This window comes from Pseudorca crassidens, chromosome 5 (genome assembly GCF_039906515.1).
Source record: "Pseudorca crassidens isolate mPseCra1 chromosome 5, mPseCra1.hap1, whole genome shotgun sequence".
Taxonomy (NCBI): Eukaryota; Metazoa; Chordata; class Mammalia; order Artiodactyla; family Delphinidae; genus Pseudorca; species Pseudorca crassidens.
In genome coordinates, this window is record NC_090300.1 from 76,909,240 (window position 1) to 76,923,844 (window position 14,605).

The following is a 14,605-nucleotide window of genomic DNA, read 5'->3' on the forward strand; positions in this document are numbered from 1 at the left end:
CTGATGATTTTGACCTCTAGAGCCCCAAATCTCACTGAGGAGCGGGAAAACAATATCAAAATTTGTCAAGTCAAAGATCTCAGGGTGGTTTTTTTGAGGAAGAATGGGAGTAAAAGAGATTTTTTTTTTTTGAGATGTTATTTTTTGTGTTTATTTTTTCCCAGTTTTCTCAGTTTCTTTTGAACAAGTATCTAAATAATTCAAGGCTCAGACTTCTTCCCAGGCTATCTCTCCCTCTCCAGGCTATTGCTCTTCCCCTCTGCCCCTTGAGAAGGCTGGTCGTTGTTCGCTTCTGTAGGTTCTCACCGCCCTAAGTCCCTGCTATGCCTGCTCACAGGGCCCTATTCACACCTGCAGCCAAAGTCCATGCCGCACAAGCATGTGGCCTGTTCTCTGGCCCGGCTGATGCGATGGACTTCCCCTCCCTCTCTCCTCCCTGCTGCTGGCTCAGCGGCACCCCGGCTCTCACCAATGCAGCAGTCCCTTGCGGTGTGGGCGCTCCTCCTCACAGACTCTGCTTTGGGTCACTTCCCCCTGTGGCGGGCCTGCTGGCCTCAGCTCTTGGTGACCTTTTGCATTCCCCACTGGGGGCCCCCAGGAGCTTCTGGCTCAGGCTAGGAAGCACCAAGCTGGGGGGCAGTCCTGCCTCAGGCCTGCGCTGTGAGCTGACCCCTGGTCAGTGTGGGATCCTCTAAGGCAGTCTCCTCCCAGAGTCTCTCAGGCAGGAAGAGGAGCACAGCCTTTTGCTCTGGATTCTGCCTCAACTGAACTGACGGTTTCTAATCCTCACCTTCTGGGCACTTCTTCCTTTCCTTTCTGCCTCCCACTCCTTGTCTCCTTGTTCCTTTCCCTCCAACTGTTTGACAGGCATGGTGCCTATGTCACATCCTCCTCCTTCTTGCGGTGCCGTCCATCTTATTCTCTTTCTTAGAGCCATAAAGGCAGAATGACTGCAAGAAGAATATATAAAGAAAGTATTTTGAAAAGTGTTACCGTCGTTCCACTTGTAGCACTAGAAATTAAATCCAAAAGTGTCCAACTCTAAAGCTTAGCTCTCAACTACCATGTTATAGACCCCAGTACTACAAAACTAGAGTAAGGGATTGAACCCAGGTCTAATCCAACCTCAAAATCCAAGCTTTTCCATTAAGCCATTTTTCTTTTTCGTTCCACCAACAGAAAGCACCCCCAGACCCTGTCCCCTCCAGACATATCCTGGGGCCTCCTTTCTGTGCCATAGCAGGTGCAAAGCCCCAGAGCCCTCACTTCAGCGCCAGGGCCTCCTTCCTCCCTCCCGAGCAGAGTCCAGGGCATCTCCAGTGTTGACTCAACGGTGCGTTAGGAGCAGAAATGGCAAAGACCTGTCTTGGGAAGCACCTGTGCATTTGCTTGCTTGCTTCCGATCACTTAAGGCAGGGCTGAGCGGCCCTTTAATAGGTTTGTTTTTGTGTTTGGTTTATTCCTCCGACAGGGTGAGTGGATTTCACTTAGCTGTGTAAAGGAGGAAAGGCAGTGTGTGAGCCACGCGGTGCAGCGGACGTCAGCTCGAGCTGAAGGATACTGAAGTTTCCCACTGGCCTCAGAAAGCCTCTTGAGAAACTTACTCTTCTGGTTTGGTGCAAGATTTGTTTTATTTTGTTTTCCCCTCAGCCAGATATTTGGAATCTGTTTCACTCACCTGGAAAGTTGCATCATCTTGACAAGCACAAGGCAATTAAGAGATTCCCAGCTGCTCCTCTTGCTACTGTGTATTCGCAGGCAGAGAGAGGGGACAATTGGCCTCTCAGAAGTGCGTTTGCTGGTAAGTAGAAATGGGGAGCTGAGGCAGTTTCTCAGGTCATTCTGATAAACATGAACGATATTTGCCCCAAATATATTGGGTCATAATTTTCAGCTAGAGGCAAAAGTGAGGTATCTCCTGGATTACGTTAGTTCTTTACTACCGGTATGGAAAAACCCAGTCTAAGGATTTAATTTGGCAACCTCTTATTGAGTTTCTGATGCACAAGAGAAAGGGTCTGGGTAGATCAGCATTTTGATTACAAAGACAGGTAAGACATGGCCTTGAACCTTGTGGTTTCTGGCTGGTGGGGGTGGCTAGGGATGAAGCATACAGTGCCTGCTCCCCTTAGGAGAATCCTCTGTGTCTTAACCCCGCCCTGACCCTATTGCTTCACAGCCTGATTTCTGGAAAGGTTGATTCACATGCACTGCCTCTAAGTCTCCTCCTGCTTCTGCTCCCTGCCATCCTCTGACCCTGCTTTAGCTACCACACTGACAAGCACATTTTAGTCTTTATCTTACTAGGGTTGCTGTATTTAGCAAATAAAAGTAGAGGATTTACTTATACTAAAAAAACTTTGTTTCAATCTGATATACCAATTTAATTGGGCACTCTTTTTTTTATTATTAGTTTTAGCTTTATTTACTGGCATGGTTGATCATATAGGGCACTCTGTATTTTATCTGGCAACACCAACTCTTACATGGCTTGTCTGCCAGCTCTAATCTGGAGACTGTTCCTTCCTTCTTGAAGTGATCTCCTCCTTTAACAGATGCAACATTGACTGACATCATCACTCTCTTCGAGTCTTCTTCCCCCTCAGCCTCTTAATCGCTGAGCATCCCCAGAGTTGCAGCCTCTGTTCTCTCTCCCTCATTCTTCCCAGAACACTTTCAGCAGAGTCATGGCCTCAGCCCCATGGTTCAGCATGGATGAGTCTACTTCTAGCCTAGAGACCACACTTGCTACACTCACCTCAAGTCTCTGTACCTCGTGGTCTCTTGGGCAACTCCAAGATGTATCACAGGTTCCCCAAACTCAGCATGTTGCAAATTTTACTCATGTGTCCTTCTCCATTCCTTCTCCACCCAGTCTCAGTGAATTTACGCAATCATCCAACCCACCTGCAAGTCAGAAGACCTGCAATCACTCTCAATTCTGTCCTCTCCCTCCCTTCACATCCAATTTGTCTCCATGAAGTGTGGATTCTATCTTCTAAACATCTCCCATTTGTCCTCTGCTCCCCCTCTGCCATTGGCCTATTATAGACCTTCATCATCTCTCACCTAGATCATTGCAGGAGCCTCCTAATTGGTTTCTCTGCCTCCCTTCCACCTCCCTCCCATCTATCTTCCACACTGCCCGCCGAAGGAGTTTGCCAAAATTTGCATTATGCCCTTCACTTGCTTCACTGGTTCTTTATCAACCACTGGGTAACTTGTCATGTGGGACTCTTCACCACCTAGTAAATGCCCACCTCTCCAAGCTCATCAGCTGACACAGAACAACCCCAGTCGTGCTGAAAATATGCCCTCTTCTCCAAGCACACAGTATGGTCTCAGAGTCTGATTTCACAAGTCATTATTTCTGCAGCACACTCTTACTCACACTTGAAACCACAGAGAACTACTCATCCTCCCAGCCTCAAGTCAAGCTTTCCACCTTACAGAAGCCTTCCTACATTCTCTAAGAAGACGTTGCTGAGGAGGGGTCGGGTGCTGCCTGCTCTATGTTCCTCTAGCTGCTAGAGTCTAGCACTTTGTACTAACCTCTGTTAGAAGGCTCTCTAGACAGATGATGTGTTTGCAAATCTTGTATGTCCTGTAATTGATCATTGCACCAGACCCTGAACTCCTTGAATACAAGGACCATATCTTTTGCTTAGTTTTATTGATACTTAGAACTTTAAAAATATCTGTAAGAATATAGAAACTAATACAACCAACACCTGTGTTCCAATTTTCCAGAGTTGACCACTATAGTATTGTTTTATTTGCTTCCAATATTATTCCTTTGACCCTTCTCTCACCCCTCAGAGGCAAAATTGGAGGCCAAAGGTCCCCAAGTAGGGATCCCTGAGCAAGTGTTTGAGAAGTGCTGGGATGGGGCGGCAGGTAATCTGGGAGGAGCAGGACATCAGTGATCAGTTAAGTCATTCTTGTAATGGGCTTTGAAACAGCAGAAATCCACCTTTTTCTTAAAAACACCGTTTACCCAGAGACTGAAGGCCCACTTGAGCTGTATACTGGTGGCAAACTGAAAACGTTAAAGAAAATCTTACTTTATGTGGTTTTGGCTTTAAAAAAAGATTTTGAAGAATGTGGCAACACTTAAAGCCCTGGTGAAGCTTATTTTGAGTTTGTTTTGGTGCTAGTTCAAAGAACTCTGTCAACCAGCTGAGAAGACTATGTATCGAAATATTAATTGTATCTTTGGGTGGAGAAATTGGAACCAATCTTTTCTGTTTGCCAATCTGCATTTTTTTTAGAGCAATGAAGAAAAGGGAAACTGCTTTAAAACTATATCCAAGGAAAATTGGGCTTCCCAGGTGGCGCAGTGGTTGAGAGTCCGCCTGCGGATGCAGGGGACACGGGTTCGTGCCCTGGTCTGGGAAGATCCCACATGCCGCGGAGCGGCTGGGCCCGTGAGCCATGGCCGCTGAGCCTGCGCGTCCGGAGCCTGTGCTCCGCAACGGGAGAGGCCACAACAGTGAGAGGCCCGCGTACCGCAAAAACTATATCCAAGGAAGTTTAAACAGTTTGAGAAAGTTTTCATGAGACGTATAGGATTTGAAGAGCTAGAGATTATATGTTGATAGCCTAGAATCTGAAGCTTGAACTTTAATGAGATTTCTCCCTTTCAGGATTATGGATTGACTGTACCACCCAGGGAACAAACAGCTGACCTCAAATCACATGCCAATATATTCACAATTAAACAATCATTCAAGAAGCTATAAAGCACACAAAATGCATAGTGGCTACAAATAGTCAACAAATGAAGCTTCTGTGTTTTCTTGCCTGAGAACAAGGGGCCTGTTCTTTTAGTATTTATAGCAAATAGTGAGACTCTGTGGAAAAAAATACAGCAGTTGGTAAATGTTCTAAGGGAGGCATAGCAAACGTCAGAGAAGCTGGGTGCTCCTGACTTCACCTGTGGTTGGCTAAGGATGAAGGATGAGGAGGTGGCCAGTGGGCCTCTAGATTACCAATTCAACACAGAAAGTGACCATTCTGAAATCTCAGCTTTTTCCTTCTTAATTTTTTCCTTTCTGGATTTTAAAACAGGAGAAGTATTTAGTAATGAGAAAGTGATTTATTGAGAGTTTTCCCACATATACTACTCAAATGAGGTGGTGCTTTCTCCCCTAAAGATGACGTCTCTGTTCCAGGACAGATTACAATTGATAAAAAGTCTAGAAAGCCTTGCAAAATTTGGAAGCATTTGGAAAACGGGACAGTTTTCTGCACGGATTCAGTCCTAGACATTTGGCATAGAAAGGGCAACAAAGCAAAGTGCCTGGTTTGGTTTCTTTTAATTAGACCCTCACGTGGGTTTGGTTGGTTTTAGTTTCCCTTGCTTCTCGAGGGAGAGAGTTGTGCTAATGCTTGCTATTTGCACATCCGAAGGGTGGAGGTGGTTTTTGGCAACCTCTGCACTCACCAGTCCTGAAATACCTTTTTAGCATGGGGTCAGACAGCCACATGTCCCTGAGGACCCCTTGCCAGTATGCTACAGGGTGCAACCAAATCCTGTAGTGTGAACTGGAAGGATTGGTGGTGGCAATGGTGTCTGATGGTCTGTGAACTGAGGGTGGCAGGTCAGCCTGCCAGGCTCCATTCCAACAAATGCCCTTTAGAGAGCTGACCTTCTGTTTGCTGGGCCTTTCTTTACTAGATACCATGTGGAATTCTGGTAATAATTCTGGAAATAATTGAAGGCGTTCACTTATTCAGTATGTCAGTCAGTCAGCAAATCTTTCTTAGGCACCTATGATGTGTAACATACTAATAGATGCAAAGAATGCCACAAGAATAGAAAGTTAGACCTGCGAGAGTAATTTATAATTTACCATGTTCATCTATGTTATGTCAAAGAAGATAAAACAGAGACGGTCCTTGCACTCGAAAAGTTTATAATCTAGTGGGGGAGATGAAGCATGTACAGAGTACAATTTAGTGCATGTCACAAGAAAAATCAAGTTCCTGACCAGGGAATGAACAGATATCCTGGAATCACAAGCTAGTACTTTCACGTTTCAGAGAGTTTGAAAGGGGAGAGACCACATCCAGGTTTGGGCCAGGGCTGTGTCTACACAGGACCTACATGGTGGGATTTGGATGTGTAAGTGTGCAGCATAGAGTGGCTGTACTTTTGTCGCCTTGAAAATATTTTAAAATGTGCTCCCTTGGTTTTGAGGCTCGACATCTTTTTCAGGGAACTGTGCATACCAACCATTGGGTTGCCTTTGCAGCACCTGTACTTTGAAATTTAACAGCATTTTTGGAGCCTAAAAGATAATCAAATCATGACTGACAATTCACATAGAGTTAAACTTAACGATAGAAAGTCTAAGTCGCACACGTGGGCCATTTTCTAAAGCCACACAATTTAAGGGCTAATGTTTTTTCAAGTTGTGGGGGAATAATTTGCAGACTTCCGTGGCTTAGATCGTTAACTTGGTCCTAAAATTTATAACTCTTTAATACAATCTTACAAAGATTCATCACCCTGCCTAGGGAACAAGGCCTCTCCTGGCTGAAAGATAGTTATTCAGTAAACACTTTTTGTTTCAACTCTTTATTCTGAAAATTGTTCTGATATGGTGTCGAAAGATTGTTTACTTTGACGATGAATGTTAATTTTCTTAGGTGATTCAATATCTTGTGGCCTCTCAGCTTTCTCATTCTGAACGCCAGTTGCCATTGAACAAGACTGTAGATACAGAAAACATAGTGTTTTAGATGAATGTGTACTGACATGGGAAGATTCCTTTGGGAAAAAAGTTACAAAATCCCCTCTGATAAAAGTGTGTTTGTTGCTCTTCTTTCTTCTAAAAAGAGAATAAAATGAGAACATTCGAAAAATAATAGCTCACTGGGGATTCTGATTAGTCTATTTTACATTTATGACTTTACATGTAATCTACAGCATTCCTCTGGTTTTCATGACTCTCATGTCGTAATTGTGTCTAAGAAGCTAAAAACATGCCTTACAAAGTGTTCCATATTCCTACACCAAGAAAAACGACAGGATTTGCCAAGTTCTGAGCCTGACACAGCCTTCTTTCCCCAACTGATAGAAACAAAAATATACTTCTTAAGAATGCATACAATAATCTGAAGTCTTAGTTTGATTAAATAAAAAAATATAAATTAGTCATATTTATTTCCAGAGGATTTTCTTAGGCTTTTACAGTGCCCAAATAAACTATTACCACCTGAAGTCAAAAGCCATGTAGAATGAATTTTGTTCCAATGGTCCAAAACATTTCTTTTAATCTCTCATACACCCCTGTAATGAGGCAAACATGAAGATGAGAAGCAAACTTGTCTACTGACAAATATAGAAAATGTTTTGCGTACCGAATGAGTGTGTCCATGTTTTTGTTTCCATCTGGATCCTTTTCAGTGTGATTACTTATTTTTAGGTTGGCATTTTAGAAGGAAGATGAAATGGCTTCAGGAAATGATGTGAAAGGTTAAGAAGATGGATGAGAAATGTAAGTTCAGAGCTGTCACGAGGGAAAATGTAGCCCCACGGTATTATGTTCAGCGCATTTCTTAATAAAACAAGCTATCCATATTTCTGCTAAATCCATATCCTTGAGCCCTGTAAACTTGAGTAGCTATGCCATAGTGTAAAGGATTGTAAGAGAAAATGTGGAATTTGAAGTCACATAAGTATAGGGGGAGGCAGTATAAGCAAATAATGAAGTGCAGGCCCCAAAGCCTGACCCTTTTAAAAACACAAAACCTTGGAATCCAGGGGGAGAAGGATGTATGAACTAGAACAAGGGGACAATTTGGTTATATGACATTGAACCCAGACAATCTACAAAAGCTGAATTACAGAATCTTCATGATAATGTTGAGAAAAGAACCCTGAGAATCTGAATAAATATGAACTATTTTCCTAACATTTTGAGGAGTTCAAGATATTCTAGGAAGCTTCATATCCTGGTAACTCCTTTATGAAATAAGTCACAATGAAGTCATCAGTTCTGGCTGTGTCTGTAACTCTGTCATCAGGTGGGCCCCAGGACAGATGAGGGCAAGGAATGCCCCCACCCCAGCCCCTGCTTAGACATCCATGCTTGTCTCTGATCGTGTCAGTCCTGCGCCATCTGACTCCTAATTATAGGTTCCCCTTGGGATTCACTCCGGACTTCTGAACTGGGTTTGGAATTCGTTCATCTTTGGCTGAATCTGAGCTCTCTGTCAAGACCTCAGTTCATATTCATCCTTGCAGTCTTCCACTACACACTGATTCAGTGACTCTTTCGGACCCTCCCATTCCCAGCCTGGCTCTAGCCTATTTAGATGCAGCCTCATCTATACAGGGCACCCTGACCCCTGATGAAAGGGAAGTCCATCAGGAGTTATGATTTTCACGTTCTAAGGATGAGGAGGTCCACACAGTGGACCTTATCCTTCCTTGTCCACACTCCTCCCCATATGTGGAATGGGTCCTGTACACTGGTCTGTCATTAACTAACACGACCTTTCTGAACTGACACAAAAGAGAAGATGGTTCAAGTTCTACCGGAGGTCTCTTCCCTTTCCTTACCTTTCTTTTTCCCTCCCTCCCTATCTTCCTTCCTTCCAAAAGCCCTTTCTGGGCTTCTCCTATGAGCCAAGCCCTGGACTAGGTGCTAGAATCATAAAGACACTGGCCCTGCCCTCTATAAACTCACATTCTTGTGCCTCCTGCTTTGAAGAAATAAGACCAATCAAGACTACTTGTTCATAGGCTTGTTCAACATTTTGGGGGTTTTGCCTCTGTTTAAAATGAGGAGGAATAGGAATTCCTTTGTTCTTTGTCTCATACTGGCTACTTAATTAAAGGCATTTAGGTAGAGCTTTGGGGGGCAAGTATGTCTTAGAGAGCATTCACCTTACCAGCCCAAACTGCCATCTCCTGAAGAGGTTTTTTTTTATTGTCCATTATGCGTGTTTGTAAACTTTTTATTTTGAAATCATTATAGATCACAGGAAGTTGCAAAAATAGCTCATAGAGTTATGAGCTATTAACATCTCCCAATAGTGACATCTTATATGACTTTGGTACAATATCAAAACCAAGAAATTGATGTTAGGTAGACTACAGACCTCATTCAGTTTTCACATGCACTCATCTGTTGTGTATGAATGTGTGTGTGTATTTCTATGCAATTTGACCACACATAAATTATGTAACCACCAGAACAATCAGGATACAGAACAGTTCCATCACCACAAAGGCGCTCCCTTAAGCAACCTCTTAGGGTCATACCTCCTTGACCCATCCCTGGCCCTGGGCAACCACGAATCTGCTCTGCATCTCTATAGTTTTGTAATTTGAGGATGATTATAAGTGGAATCATACAGTGTGTAACCTTTGCAGATTGCCTTTCATCACTAAGATAATAGACTTCAGATCCTCCAAGCTGTTACATGTATCAATAATTTGTTCCTTTTTATTGCTGAGTAGTACGCCATTGTATGAATGTACCAGAATTTGTTTAGCCATTCACCCATTAAAGAATATTTGTATTGTTTCCAGTTTTTTTTTGTTTGTTTTTACTAATATGAATAAAGCTTCTGTGAACACTCCTACAGTTTTTTTGTGTAAACATAAGTTTTCATTTTTCTGGCCTAAATGCCCAAGAGTGAAATTGCTGGGTATGGTAACTGCAGGTTTACTTTTAAGAGAAATTCCTTGTTTGTTAGCTTTAAAGGAAAAAGAAAAAGCTTTACTGAAGTATAATCAACGTACAATAAGCTGCATGTATTGAAATTGTGCGATTTTATGTTTTCACAAAAGTATATAACCTGAGGGAGCTTCCCTGGTGGCACAGTGGTTGAGAATCTGCCTGCCAGTGCAGGGGACACGGGTTTGATCCCTGGTCTGGGAGGATCCCACATGCCACGGAGCAGCTAAGCCCGTGCGCCACAACTGCTAAGCCTGCACTCTAGAGCCTGCAAGCCACAACTACTGAGGCCGCGTGCCACAACTACTGAAGCCCACGTGCCTAGAGCCTGTGCTCCGCAACAAGAGTAGCCACCGCAATGAGAAGCCTGTGCACCGCAACTAAGAGTAGCCCCCACTTGCCTCAACTAGAGAAAGCCTGCACACAGCAACGAGGACCCAACGCAGCCATATATAAATAAATAAGTAAGTAAGTAAATAAATAAATAAGAAGTGTATAACCTAAAACCATCACCACAATAAATGCATCCTTTACCCCCCAAAAGTTTCCTCATGGCCCCTGGTAATCCCTTTCTCCTGCCCTACATGCCCCCTCAACCCATCCCAAGGTAACCACTGATCAGCTATCCATCATGATAGATCAGTTTTCATTTTCTAGACTTTTATATAAATGAGATCATGCTCTTTTCAGGACGTGTCTGGCTTCCTTTGCTCAGCATAATTATTTTGATATTCATGCATGTGTATCAATAATTAATTCCTTTTTATTGCCAAGTAGTATTCCAGTCCATGGATATACCGCAATTTGTTTATCCATTCCTCTGTTGATGAAAATTTGGGTGGTTTACAGTTTTGGACATTACAAGCAAAACTGTTATGAACATTGATGTGAAAAGTCTATTTATAGGCGTATGTTTTATTTCTCTAGTGTAAATGCCTAACAGTTGGGTTATGTGGTAGATGTGCATTTAACTTCATAGGAAGCTGCCAAACCGTTTTTCAAAGTCACGGTATCATTTTCACTTGCCCCTAGAAGTGTATGAGAGCTCCACTTGTTCTATTGATATATCTTCGTCAATACTTGGTCTAGTCAGTCTTTTTAATTGTAGACATCTCAGTAGGTGTGGTATTTCATTGTGGTTTTAATTTCCATTTCCCTAATGACTACTGATTTTGAGCATCTTTTCATGTGCTTATTTGCCATCTGTAGATTTTCTTTGGTGAAGTGTCTATTCCGGTATTTGCCCTTTTTAAATTGAGATGTTTGTTTTCTCATTATTAAGTTTTAAGAGTTTCCCAAGCCTCCCTCCAAAAAAAGTTCTCCCCCACTCTGGTTTTATTTTATATTTTAATTCACAAATTAAGCTTCTGTTACTTTAAAGCAAAATAACCCTAACTAATTTGACCCCACTTTGTGAAGTGAAGAGAAATAGAGTTGTAGGAACCCAGGAAGTGAGGTGGCAACAGATCTTGGCAAAAGATGAGGTCAACAAAATGTCTTCCTTGAAGAGAAACTACCTGAGGGAACGTTTTATCCCTGCCTACTCCACCTGCATTCTTGATCCCCTTTTTCGTTTTAGTCTTAGAATTATTCTTGTTGTATCCAGCCTCAGATCCTCGGGCTTCTTTTTCCTCATTCTCTATACTATTTGTCAAACACCTGCCTGGTGCCTGACCCTGTGCTAAGGCACTATCTCTTACTACTGCTTCTCCAAGGTCTAATACAGTATCTCACACTATGGGGACTCAGCAAATGTTGTTTGGATAGAAGGAAGGATAAATGGACGGATGAATGGATGTTTTAATTTTATTATGCAGGTCAGTGTTTTTCCAGTTCTTTGGAGCTCTAGGGCTCAGCAGAAGGGCCTCAGGTTTCCCACGTGGGATCTAAGGGCAGGACTCTGGTGGCACCGCCTCTGCCAGCCCCGCCCCTCTTCAAGCAGATCAGTTCCACTTTTATCTGTGTTATGTAGTTGGGGTCCACTTGAGATTTTATTTTTATGGGAATTCCCTGGTGGTCCAGTAGTTAGGACTCCACGCTTCCACTGCAGGGGGCCCGGGTTCCATCCCTGGTTGGGGTCCTGCAAGTCACGTGTGCAGCCAAAAAAAAAAAAGATTTTGTTTTTTTAAAGGTATGCTTCTGCTAAAAAGAAAAAGTTTTAAAACTACTGATATAGATACTGATTTGCTGATGTAATTTCTTGAAAAAGGAAAAAGAGAAATGAATCTTAGTCCAATTTATACTACACTAGGTATAAATCATTCAATGATTTTCAGACTAGGCTCTCCAAAGTTGAAAATGAAGGCTACAATATAGAGTGATGCAAGGGCTAATTAGTGACTGAAGGTGAGTTAGATGTCCCAGGATCATCATAGGACATCAGTGGACTCCCTGCTAATAAATGCCAATAAGTTTATGAGGAATGCACTACTGACTCCTCCCAATCCACTGCACAATGCCTTTTATACTCTGGGAGGGACTAACAAATTGGTAGTGGTAGCAAATATCTTTTAGTCTTACATAAAAAAATTTACAAAGGGATGGAGGCAGGTTAAAGAACTCTGAGAGTCTATCAGTGTCGTGTGTGCATCAGAATTTCTTGAGACAGAGAATCTAAGCTTGTTTTCTAAACACCTGAACGGAAAATGTCAGAGGTCAGTAAGAACGTTAACAATGGCTCTTAGACTTCTGAGCGAATAGGACTCTGGCCAAGCCACTTAATATGTCTGAGCATCAGTTTTCTCATCTGTAACCTGGTGATAGTAGTACCTGTCCCAGTTGCCAGGAAAGGATGTTGTGTAAGTTATGGAGGATAACAGAAGTGAAAGTGCTTTGTGAACCTCAGTGTGCCATGTAAATGAAAGGCGCTATTGCCGTTGTTTCTGCGTGGGCAGAATCTTGTTCTGGATCTTTCTCTGACAGAAGCCAGTGTCGCTCCTCCTTTAATGCTCAAAGATTTAATGGAAAATGAATATCTCGTGGAGAGAAATGGAAGATATAGAGAACCAAAATGGAGCTTTGTGAAGTTGAAAAATACAATATCTGAAATGATTATGATTTCATTTGATTAATAGCAGATTACATGCTGCAGAATAAAGGGCCCGTAAACTTAGAAACATAACGATGCAAGATTTCCAAACTGAAGCACATTTCCAAACTGAAGAGAGAAAAAAAGGCAGGGGAAAAATTGAACCAGGTCTTAGTGATCTGTCAGATAATATCAAACTGTTAAACCTTCTTGTAATTAGAGTCCCAGAAGGGAAGGCAGAAAATCATTGAAGAAATAATGGCCAAATATACCTCAAATTTGACAAAAAGTATAAGCCCACAGATATAAGAAGCTCAACAAACCACAAGACAGAACAAACACAAATTAAACTACATTAGACCATATTGTAATCAAATTTCTGAAAACCGGTGATAGTCTACCAGAGGAGCCCTTTAATATGTTTTTTAATCAGCCAGCATCTGAGAAGGCTATTTTCACTCTTACCTTGTTCTGCACCAGCCCCTTCCACGTACCTTCCTCCCCAGGATAAAACAAAAGAACATTATCACCTAGGTCCTCATCACTAGTAATACCAGTTGTTATGTATCAGGCAATTAGCATGTGCCAGGCACTCACATTACCTCGTCTAATCTTGACAATAATCTCGTGAGGTGGGAGCTGTTCATGTCCATTTTATAAATGAAGAAACAAAAGCACAGAGAGGTTAACTTGTTCAGATCACATAACTTGTGCTGTGGAGCCAAGGTTCAAATCCAAGCAGGCTGACCCCGGAGCCCACCATGCTCAACACCACACTGTACCACCACAATGAAGGGCATCACCCAATCCTAGGGAAGGAAGAAATACTATTTGTATTTCTGTACTATGTACCAGCCACAAAATGTCTTCTTATTAAATCACAGCTTTCAGCGACCTTCCCCAAACCATTACCAACTTTCCAGTTTGGGGGGAAAAAAAAAGTCTTAGAAAAGTCCATACTATGTTTACTCATTGTGATCAGATCTCAAGGACTGGAAATAAATCATTTGTAACTGGACCAGCAATGAACTTGGAACCAGAAGACACAGATTATCAGTTCTGTGACCTCAGGCAAGTTATGTCTCTGGGCCTCAATTTCTTTTTTAAAATTTATTAATTTAATTTTTTTGCTAAATTTATTTTATTTCTTTAAAATCTTCATTTCCTTAAACATGTTAATCAACTTTTTGTTGTTTAGTTGTAACTTACGTCTGAACATCTCCTTCTGCCATCTGTTTCTGCTGGGTCTTTCTCATGGTGCCTTTCTTTCTTTCTTTCTTTTTAATTTCTTCATGTGTAATCCAGGGAAAATGATAACTAATTATAAAGACTGTAACTGGAAGTGGTATATAAACTGAAAAGTAGTATATACAAACTTGAAGGGACTTTTCATGTTTATTTAGAAGGGCCATTTTAAAATGGAATTGATATCACTTACATTAATTGAAAATTTAAGCAGCAAGATCTGATCGTTCATTTTGTTTCTTGTGACTGATGACTTATGCAACACTTTCACTTCTGAATAAGAATTTTGATATAGAGATTTGTTTTCTTTAGGAGTAAAGTTTAAAGATACCATAGGATCTTCAAGCTGGGGCCCTTGCCCTGCTGACACAGGGTACTGGCAATAGAGGCTGATGTAACATAAAAAGAAGCCTTTAGAAGCTTGTGCATGTGCTGTAACACTATGCATCAAAACCTTAAATTAAAAATGTGTGCTCCTTAACCTAGCAATTCCACTTCTAGGAATTCATCGTATGAATGAATATTTATTCATCTAGCATTGTTATTAATAATGGAAAATTGGAAGCAACGCTTTAAATAAGCATGTCATTTGAAAAAAAATCCTCCAGGGATAATAAAAGCCATTTTGGAAAAGTGT

General features: G+C 41.9%; 1 long non-coding RNA gene across 1 annotated transcript; it reads left to right on the forward strand.

The window, feature by feature from the left end:
- Positions 1-1,509: 1,509 nt before the first annotated feature.
- On the forward strand, positions 1,510-7,161 carry LOC137225066 (uncharacterized). Its single transcript, XR_010943672.1, has 2 exons — positions 1,510-1,801; positions 4,272-7,161. It is a non-coding gene; the product is annotated as an uncharacterized lncRNA (long non-coding RNA).
- The last annotated feature ends 7,444 nt before the right edge of the window (positions 7,162-14,605 follow it).